We start from the raw sequence: 10,970 nt of genomic DNA, 5'->3' as shown, positions 1-10,970 counted from the left end.
CTCTGCCTCCATGTCGCCATGGACCTGCGGTTCACCCTCAAAGGAAGGAGTGGGGAGTCCTAGAAGCTCGGCCTCAGTGATCTTCACCATTTTGTACTGCTCCAAGATGTTCGCAGGATCCCAACTGTCGGTCTGGCCATTGAGCCACTCCCGCATCAGCTCCCATTGAGCCACGACCTTGGCACCATTCACCGCCATCGCCTTCTCTGCTTCAAAGGTCTCTGCAGTATCCTTCAGATCGTTCAGATCCTCTTCCCTGTTCTTTAACTGACCCCTCAGAGAGACATTCTCAGTTGCTGCAAGTTCTCCTGCTTCTTCCTGGTTCCTCGCCTTGAGCCTCAAAGCCTTAATCTCCTTATCCTTGGCTAGAGCAACATCCTTTTCCTCGCGCAGCTGAGAGGAAGCCGCACCTACTATCATCTCCCCAAGATGGAACAATTGAGACGCCACCTTCCCATCAGATCTAATCAATAAATAGAACCAAAAGATCAAAAAGTCATATGGAGCATTACCTGAAGCAAGTCACCCTGGAGCGACTGAATGGCCACGTAGGAATCTTCCTCTGACGCCAAGAGCACTGGAGTCGAAGGAAATACCTTCGTGTTAAGGTTGGTAAGCATTGTGGTCCAATCATAAGAGGCAGAAGGAGAAGAGCCCGAAGCCTTGGATTTCTTCTTAGAAGAGGAAGGAGCAGTAGCAGCAACCGTCAGATGTTTGCTGCTTCTGAGAAACTGAACCTCATCGTCATCGACAGAGGCAGCTCGCTTGGGAGCGGATTTTCTTGCAGACATCACCTCAAGAGCCTTCTTGTACTCCGCTAACGCCTCGTCACCTTTGGATCCTGACATCTCACCTAAAATGCAAAAGCAAATCCAGTCAATGACTATAAGGGAAAAATGAAAGAGAATGAAAGGCTTACCCCAGTTGCTGCAACGCTTTAACGCCGCGTTGCTTACGAGAAAAGAATCTGGCGTCGCTCGATAGGAAGTCTCAACACCCGCTCTATGGTCTCCCTCCCTGAAGAGTAGTCCACACGAGGCAAATCTGCATCGAGAAAACAAGAGACTATCAATACCTTCTTCGCCTAAAGGACCTTCGTGACTCCTACAGCTAGCCTACCCTCTAGTTGCCATATAGGTAAAAATCTTGGAAGTCGCATGAAGGAAAACTTCTCAGTCCAGTTTCCAGCAAAAGCTAGAAGACGCTTCCTCTCTCTCTTAGGAACTTCCCTAACAGAAAGCTCCTTGCCCCGAGGACAAAGATAGTACCTCCATTCTGCGCCATTTAAAGGAGAAACAAAATAAGAGCACAAAACCTCAACCACCCCGATTACGAGACCTTGGAGATCGCCCAAATTTTGCAAGGCTATCAAAGTTCTCCAAGTCAAAGGGTTCAATTGACCTAGGGAAACCTCCAAGGTTTCCGATATCTTGGCCACCAAAGAAGGGACTCGATCCCTGAAACCTGACTCGAAGTAACCCTCGTATGCAGGAACTTCATCCACGCCAAAATCCGAGACCCTATCTTCTGGACCTGGCACTCGGAAGATGACATCAGCAGGGAGATTATACTTCATCTTCCAGTCTGCAACCTCCTCAACCCCTATTACCGAAGGAGGGCCTATCGGAGGGTACCGGTTTCCCTCCGCGACGGGCGAAACATTCCGGGCAACGATAGCTTTAGGATCTTCCACCTCAGCAGTCAAATCCAGAGACAAGTCAGAAGAGTCCATGTACACTGACGGAGCAACCGCGTCCTTCACCTTGCTAGATCTAACTCTACTACCTATGGAAGAAGAATCTGGGGAGAGACCCGACTCAGCCTCCATCTCAGAAACAGAAAGGGTTGGAAGGAAGGGCCTAAAAGCAAGCGTAAGAGGAGAAATAAAATGTTACATGTGGAATGAAGACCCGAACTGAGATGTGGAGATCGCGAGAAATCTTCGTAGCAAGAGAAAAAGAAACTGAAAAGGTCTAGCGGCAAAAACGGAAAGATAGAACCGAAAACCCTAAGGACGCCTTACACGCGTCGAAAAGGGAATCCATGCTGGAAAGTGAATCTCGAGGTATTGGGGGTCCTTTCCTCTTCCTACCCAGTCTCAAGGACCCGAGGAACTAATGGAACTCTGAGGACCACCCTACCAGCATTACTTCTCCGGCCCAAGGGATTCCAGCACATATCGAAGACTTCGGTTCTCTCTAACAAGAACTCTCACCAGACTCGTCATCTCCAGAAAATTGAAGACGCTACTATTAGGCTCCGGCCAAATAAGGAGGAACCAATCTTACCTGGGTTCAGAATGAGCTCCGGCTTGAGTGGAACCCAGGACAGAGAGACCGATGGAGCAGAGTCCTGCCTAAAAGGGAGCCTGCTGAGAATGAGCAACCCATGTTGACTTGAGTGCACAGGTTATTCCCCGAGTTCGATGACCAAATCGAGCAAAAAGGGGCAAACTGTTAGGGAAAAATACCCCGGTGTCATTTCCTCCAGCCTCCGGGAAGGATCCAGGCTCCCGGGTCCCCGATAAACGAACGCTCCAGGTCCCCGCTAAAAGGAACCCTGGGACTAGTCCAAGGAACCGACCTCCCTTCCAAGAAATGAAAGATTTCCGATAAGGAGAACCTTCCATATTTCCCAATATGGAAGAGTTCACCCTAAATCAAACCGACTTCAAGGCGACTATATAAGGGCTCCTAAGTCCCAAAAGCAAGGGATCGACTCCCAAGACTTAGATATTAGGGCTAGGTGGCAAGAACTAGGGTTTATACACCAATCAATGTAGTTCCGGCTTGTTTACTCAATAATACATCTTCTCAAGTCTTTCTCTCTATTATTAACCTCAAAGCTTATCCATCGTTATGTGGTACTCACAAAGATCCTACACAAAATTCCCATAACAGTCCGGTCACTGCATCTCAACATATTGGTTGGACAGGATGATTCTTTGGGGTTGGAGGCAGTGGATCAGGCTGATCTACTTACCAGAATTTGCCAAGCTCAAAGTCTGGTTGAGAACCTTAAAAAAGTTGCTTCCAATGACAAGATTGAGTACCAAACGGCGAGTAATGGTACCATCTTGGTCAATGGAAGGATTAGTGTTCCTAACAACCAGGAACTGAAGGAAGAGATTATGAGGCAGGCTCATAAGTCTAAGTTCTCGGTTCATCCGGGATTAAACAAGATGTATAGAGATCTGAAGAGGTATTACCATTGGGTGAGAATGAAATCTGCTGTTGCTGAGTGGGTGGCTAAGTGTCCTACTTGTCAACTTGTGAAAGCAAAGCATCAGGTTCCCTGTGGTCTACTTCAGAACTTACCTATACCGGAATGGAAGTGGGATCACATCACAATGGACTTTGTGATTGGGTTTCCTACAACTAGGAACCGGAAGGACGCGGTATGGGTTGTGGTCGATCGTTTGACCAAGTCTGCTCATTTCCTACCCATTCGGAAAGGGGATGGTGTAGATAAGATTGTGCGGATATACATGGATGAGATAGTGCGGTTGCATGGTGTTCCAGCAAGCATTGTCTCGGATAGAGATCCAAGGTTTACATCTTACTTCTAACAGGCCTTCCAGAAAGCCTTGGGAACCAGAGTAAACATGAGTACATCCTATCATCCCCAGACGGATGGACAGTCCGAGAAGACGATTCAGACCTTGGAGGATATGCTAAGGGCATGTGTTTTTAGACTGGGGAGAGTCTTGGGAGAAACACTTACCTTTGGTAGAATTTGCTTACAACAATAGCTTCCATACCAGCATTGGCATGTCGCCATACGAGGCTTTGTATGGTAGGCCGTGTAGGACACCTCTATGTTGGACCCAAGTGGGGGAGCGTAGTATGTTGGGTCCTGAGATTGTTGAAGAAACCACTGAGAAGATCAGGATGGTCAAGGAAAAGATGAAAGAGGCGCAGGATCGCCAGAAGAGCTATGCTGACAAGCGTAGGAAACATCTTGAGTTTGAGGTTGATGACTTTGTGTATCTCAAGATGATCACCTTCAAGGGTAAGACCAGAGTTTCTGGACGAAAGAAACTGGATCCTAGATACTTAGGTCCGTTTAGGATCATAGAGAGGGTGGGTGCAGTGGCATACAAGTTGAACTTGCCATCGGCAATGGATGCATATCATAATGTATTCCATGTATTCCAACTCCGGAAGTGCTTGACGGATCAAGACATTGTTTTGCCTGAGATTCCTGCTGATTTGGGTAAGAACCTAACCTTAGAAACAAGGCTGGTTCGTATCGTAGATCGGTCAGAGAAGGCAATGAGAAAGAAGACGGTTCCCATGATTAAAGTGGTGTGGGATTACAATGGTAAAGACCTCATCACTTGGGAAACGGAAGCAAGGATGAAAGTCGAGTATCCAAAGTGGTACAGAAAATTCCTTCCTGAGGAAATACTTAACTCGGATTCGAGGACGAATCCCATGTTAGTGGGGGAGACTTGTCATGTCCCCGATCCTAGATAGGATCGTCCGGATGGACCATGGTGCGAGGAGACGCACCAGTCAGGTCGTAAGACCTTGAGACAAGCGTACTATGGTCCAAAATGAAGTTTAAGGGCATCAGGAAGCTGAGACTTAACCAGAATATGAGGGAAACAAGTAATAACGAACTGGATGAGTGAACCGGAAGTTGTATGAGGTCCGGATCTAGCTCAGCCAGCTAGGTGCAGCTGGAAACTAGTTGACCATGACTTAATCAGCTCACAGGAGCTGGAATACTAGCTCACTCAGCTGGGAACAGTTGGTGGTCAGCTCATCTCAGCTGGGAGGAGTGTTCCGGTCCGAACCAGTGTGGTCGGGTCCGAGCGGTTACGGACCGAGCCGGTTGTCCATGTGTGACGGTTGGATCACAAGTATTAGGGATCGAACCAGGGAGTGAGAAGGGTCAGGTTTCGTTTGAAAAGGAAGGAAAAAGAAGAATAACCGCCATGAGCAGTTACTGGGCGGCGGTTATGGGAAAAACTGCCCTTTTGGTACATTTTTGGTAACTGCTCGTCCAGGCAGTTATGGGGGAGGTTATGATCGATTTCTTCTTCATTTTTTCCCTGGTCTCTGTCGAAAATATCAGAGGAGAAAACACAGGAAACTCAGACAAAACTTCCACAGAGAAAAGAGAGACAAACTGACGGTTGGGCGATCCGATCTGTGGTGGTTCCTGGTTGTTTCTGGTGGAGTTTGTCGGTGTGATCAAGAGGATGGATACTAGGCAGAAAGACAAGGAGAAGGAGATTGAGAAGGAGAAGGAGACAGCCCCTGGAGATCGTAACCCTAAGGTGAGAGGGGTGGCCAAGAACCACCGGACATAGCCAGCAGATGAACCATATGTGCCTATGGATCGGTCTGGTTCGTTTGGTTACACCTAACTCTGATATTATACTCTGTATTTCATCTATTTCTTGATGTGGTATTGGATGTTGATGTTTCAGACATGGAAGCACAGATCTTAGGCCTTGGCCGGATCAAAGAACTGATGAAAGTCCATGGCTTTGGCCGGACTGACCATGATCAGGATCCATATGTTCTGGGTCGAATCTTTGGATTCTGATTATGGGCATCTCTTAGTTATGAATTATCATGAGTTTTCATGAATTTTAATCAATTTTTAGGAATTGATTTGATGATGTTCACTTTGGGCCGGTTTGACTGGTTTTGGCTGAGATCTATAGGATCAAGACCGGTTCTGCAAATTCTGATTATGGAATTCTCTTAGTTGGGAATTATCATGAATTTTCATGAATTTTAATTAATTTTTGGAGTACTTTTGAAAATCGGTCATGTTTTGACCTGATGAGTAATTTTGATGATAGATGTGATTCCAGCCATGTTGTGTGATAGATTCTTGTTTAGTAATCTGATCAGGTGTTTGTGTTTGTGTTGTGTTGTTGGTCTCAGGTACAGACTTGGACCGTGGTAAAGGAAAAGCACCGTGAGGACTCCGGCCATGGGAAGATGTGTGGTGAATGGGTCATACCTAGCAGTGGTGTTATCTTAGTAGTCTATTGTGAAACCTGTGAACTTATGCTAGCCTAATGTGCAACTTGTTTATGCTGAACGAATGAATGATGTTTGATTCTGTTTATCTATCTATGAGGTATCTATTTGCCTTATTGATTATGGTTGGATTTAGGTGTGTAACAATGAACCGCAAATCAGTAATAAATACTTAGGAAATATTGTATTTGAATCGGAGTTAATGGAATCAAACTGGTTAGGATTGTTTGGTGAGACTGCGGTCTGGTTGGATTGAGGAATCCAAGATCGGGTCTTACAGAGATACTTCGGGAAGTTCACAATCAGAAACTGAATCAGAAGAGGAAGAGGAATCTGAGGAAGAAGAGGAGGAAATCAGAACCAAGATGAGTCTTTTGATGATTATTTGCTGGCAAGATACAGGGAAAAGAGAGTCATCAGACCACCATCGAGGTTTGAAGGATCTGATTTCGTAGCTTATGCTTTGGCTGCAGCAGAAAGCTTGGAGATGGATGAACCAAAGTCACTAGCAGAAGCTAGAAGAAGTAGAGACTGGGATAAGTGGAACCAAGCTATGGGAGAGGAGAAGCAATCTCTGGATAAGAATGATACTTATGAGCTTGTTCCAAAGCCGGAAAAGCAGAGGATAATCGGGTGTAAATGGATCTACAAGATTAAGGAAGGCATTCCAGGAGTGGAAGATCGCATGCATAAGGCGAAACTTGTAGCTAAAGGGTTTACACAGGTTGAAGGAGTGGATTACAATGAGATATTTGCTCCGGTGGTAAAGCATGCTTCTATTCAAATCATGTTATCAGTTGTGGTGAATTTTGATCTGGAGTTGGAGCAACTGGACGTCAAGACTGCTTTCTTGCACGGTACACTTGATGAAGTCATCTACATGTGTCAGCCAGAAGGTTTCATAGAGAAAGGAAACGAAGACAAGGTTTGTCTACTGAAGCAGTCTCTCTATGGGTTAAAGCAGTCACCTAGGCAGTGGAACAAGAAGTTTGATGATTTTATGAAGTCTCAAAAGTTTCAGAGGTGCAGGAAGGATCCATGTGTTTACACTAAGGGATCAAATATTGATGATAGAGTATATCTCTTACTGTATGTTGATGACATGCTTATAGCAGCAAGGGATATGGAGAAGATCAAAGCGCTGAAAGCAAGTTTGAAGGAAAAGTTTGAGATGAAGGATCTAGGGCCAGCAACTAGGATCCTCGGTATGGATATCATCAGAGATAGGAAGAAGGGTATTCTGAAGCTATCACAGGAAAGGTATCTTAAACATGTTTTGAGAACTTATAACATGGAGGATTGCAGGGCTGTTGTAACTCCATCTAATTCTCAGTTAAACCTTAAGAGTTTAACTCCAGAGGAGTTGGTTGTGGAGACACGGTTGATAAGCTCAGTTCCTTATGCAAGTGCAGTAGGAAGTCTGATGTATGGCATGATTGGTACTCGTCCAGATTTAGCGTATGCGGTCGGTTTGGTGAGTAGGTTCATGGCAAATCCAGGAAGATGTCATTGGTCTGTGGTTAAGTGGGTCTTGAGATATCTAAAGGGAGCTTCGGATATGTGTCTAAACTTCAAGAAGTCAAACAAGTTTGAGATTGAAGGATTATGTGATTCAGATTATTCTACAGATCTTGACAGGATAAGGTCAATATCAGGATATGTCTTCAAGGTTGGTGGTAATACTGTGTGTTGGAGGTCTACTCTACAGCATGTTGTGGATCTTTCAACTACTGAGGCTGAGTACATGGCACTCACAGAGGCATCTAGAGAGGGAATTTGGTTGAAGATTTTCTGCAGTGAATTGGGGTTTAAGTCAGAAAGTTTCAAGTTAAATTGTGACTCACAGAGTGCAATTTGTTTGGCGAAGAATCCATTTCATCATGACAGGACCAAGCACTTTGAGAATAAAGTGCATTTCATCAGGAACAAGGTTGAGGATGGTTCAGCTAAGGTGCAGAAGATTCATACTTCCCTAAATCCTGCGGATATGTTGACAAAGAGTTTACCAAGAAACAGCTTTGAGAGGTGTCTGGTGACACTCAATGTCACCAACTGAGTTGAGACAGCGAAAGCGCGAGATGGTTTTTCGGTTTATCACCTCGCAACAGAAAGTAGTTCAGATGGTCAATTCTGGGAAATCGACAAAAGGTTCAGGTGGTCAAGTCTGAAAAAAAAGTCCAGGGCAGTTCGGTTTTAGGTGAAAGGTCTGCTTATATTCTGGTGGTAAAGCTGAAAGGGTTGCAGGAATGATTCACTAGTTGAGACTATGACGGAAGTCTCAGGTTCATCTTACGTTGAGGTAAATCGACATAGAGATGGTATTTCAGTTACAGATTTCGTAAGCACAGGTGACCAAATGCTCAAGGTGGAGATTTGTTGATTATGTGCATTTGGTCTAAATGGATGACATTCTGTGGATAACTTCTGATGTTTACAATCAGGATGAATGTTATTTTGTGCATGCTTTTCTGATGGTTACAATCAGGATGGATGTTATAATGTGGATGTCTTATTGGTCGAAGCCCAATAGGCTTGAAAGAAATCTGTTGTATCTGGGCCTTAGTCGTAAGCCCATTAGTATAAGGGTTTAGGGAGACACTATAAATACTCTCTAAACCTAATTTCTTGCCTCCTAACACTCATAACACTCGAGGAGATTAGAGAAAGAGAGAGGCAAGAAGCAAGAGCAAAGAGAGGAGCTTGAAGGAGTATCTACAAAAGGTTGAGGAGAAGCAAAGGGAGATCCGGTCAAGAGTCTCAGACTGTTTCTTTTTCAAGGAGTGTGGGTTTCATCTCCTCTACATAAAGATTCAGTAAGCTTAAGTCTTTAGCTTATTGTTGTGTTGTCTCTAGGTGAATAGAGAAACACAAAGGTTGTTGTGTAAGGAAGCTCTTGTATACACTTGATACTAGTGAATCGTTGAGAGTGCCGTCCTCTCCCCAGATGTACCGAAAGGGAAATGGGTCAAAAATCTTATGTGTCTTTAACAAACTCAAACAACAAGAAGAAGTGTGCTAAGTTTAATTAGTCAAGTGAGATAAACTGGTTAATTGGTTAAGAAAATATCTCAACACACATGTACAAAATTAAACATATTCCATGTTTACTGATTTAGTTCTACTGGATCCCCCCCCCTTTTTTTTGGAACCGACAACCATAGACGGCGGACTTTCTTTGGATTGCGAAAGTTGAATAGATTGGCATTTCTTATGTATGGTGCTACTTCGCCTGTGCAAAATGTCCAAGCAAACTTCAACGTGAGTTGATATCATTTACTTGCGGAGCATGTCATAATGAGAATGACGATGGGGTTATAAGGTAAATCTACTCTGAAAAAACTTTCACAGTTACTGGAAATTGCTACGATTAACCATTTAACAAATCACATCATACCAATGTCAACTATAGGTACCGTGTGCAGCTTTCAGTGTCAGATGGCTCGGAGAACAGTGAATGTCTGTTCAGCCTGCTTTAGGCAGAGTCACAGTACTGAGTAGAGAAGACAATGGTTCCACCATAGGAGTGTACAGCTATAAAGGCACATAATACTTAAACTTCTCAAGTTTCCAAGATTATGACCTTACGTTTTACTCGCAAGCGTTGATATCACCTACTATGTTTTCAAATTATTCTCACAATAAAGTTACTTTTGATTTGCTTATTTGTTATTTCTGGTCAACTTGATAATGTTACTGCCCAGTGCCGTGCGAGACTTTTGAGAGGCCTGAGGCAAGATTTTTAGAAATAATTTTGAATGCATGTCATGTTATAGAAAGAAGAAGTTTATGAGGAGGTATTTGGTCGAACTCAGGTTGAGACTAACTTCTTAAGACATCTAAACCATTAGAGTATGAATGAAACTTTCTTTTGGGGCCCCAAGTCATCTTATATTTATTGGGGGCCTAAGGCAGATGCCTTTTTCAATAGACTATAAACACGGCTCTGTACTGCCACGACTTTTGATGTTGAGTTACGATCATGAAAAGCTACAAAATCATGGTCGTTGGATTCTCGATGGTTCTTTTAGTAACATTTAACTTCAGAAGAGTATGATCACATGGTTTGAACCTCTCACACTAATATCTTTATTCATTCGGTTCACGTGCACAAAACTCTCCCAAGTCATTTTGTCGCTATTATATATTGTAATAATGTAAAGATAAAAGGTCATGTCTATATTCGTGAACTTAAACGGGTTCAGTGCTGAAAGGTTGACCATAAAATATATGGAATAGACTACTAGATTTGCCTCAAGGTTGTTTCTGAGTGAATGGATAAGGACTATTTCTTATGAAAATCATTAATGTATTAATCAATAATGTATTAATCAAAACACATGAATACATTAATTAACAACATTCATAATCAAATAAATGAATCATATAAAAATTATGAAAATCATTTTTTAAAAAATAGTTTTTAAATAAGTTTTAATTTTATTTTGAATGGTGTTACTCTTTTTTTTGTTTTTTTTTTGCTTACAAAACCATAAATTCCATGCTACAATAAAAAATAAAACTAATTTTTTTCATCTTTATGAATAAATTAAACAAAACATTATAAATAATGAAACTCTTCAAACAAATATCTATTTTAATATAAAATTAAATAAAATACAATATATAATGAAAAATATTGTATATAAACAAAATGTAAATTTAATTAATTAAATCCAATGATTTAAACTTAGCACAAACAAACCAACTACAACCTAAATTTCAAACCAACCCCTACAATTGAATTAGCATATTAACAATCATATCTGATAATATATGTTTATAATGTAACACACGAAATGTGGTTGCTCCATTCATCTGCTGAAATGAATTTTCAGATTTAGTTAGTTTAAAGTAGTCTGGAGTTTGTTGTTCAAATAAATAAATATATTTTTGGTTTAATTCATTTTAACAGAATCTCTTTCACACATAGCCTTGATATCAATACTCAAAGCAAACCAGCTTGGA

General features: G+C 42.5%; 1 long non-coding RNA gene across 1 annotated transcript; it reads left to right on the top strand.

Moving 5' to 3' along the window:
* The first annotated feature begins 9,139 nt into the window (after positions 1-9,139).
* LOC106326528 lies at positions 9,140-9,504 on the top strand. Its single transcript, XR_001267257.1, has 2 exons — positions 9,140-9,324; positions 9,415-9,504. It is a non-coding gene; the product is annotated as an uncharacterized LOC106326528 (long non-coding RNA).
* The last annotated feature ends 1,466 nt before the right edge of the window (positions 9,505-10,970 follow it).

This window comes from Brassica oleracea, chromosome C2, assembly GCF_000695525.1.
Source record: "Brassica oleracea var. oleracea cultivar TO1000 chromosome C2, BOL, whole genome shotgun sequence".
Taxonomy (NCBI): Eukaryota; Viridiplantae; Streptophyta; class Magnoliopsida; order Brassicales; family Brassicaceae; genus Brassica; species Brassica oleracea.
Note: the sequence above shows the minus strand (reverse complement) of the source record. Positions and strands in the feature narration are given on the sequence as shown.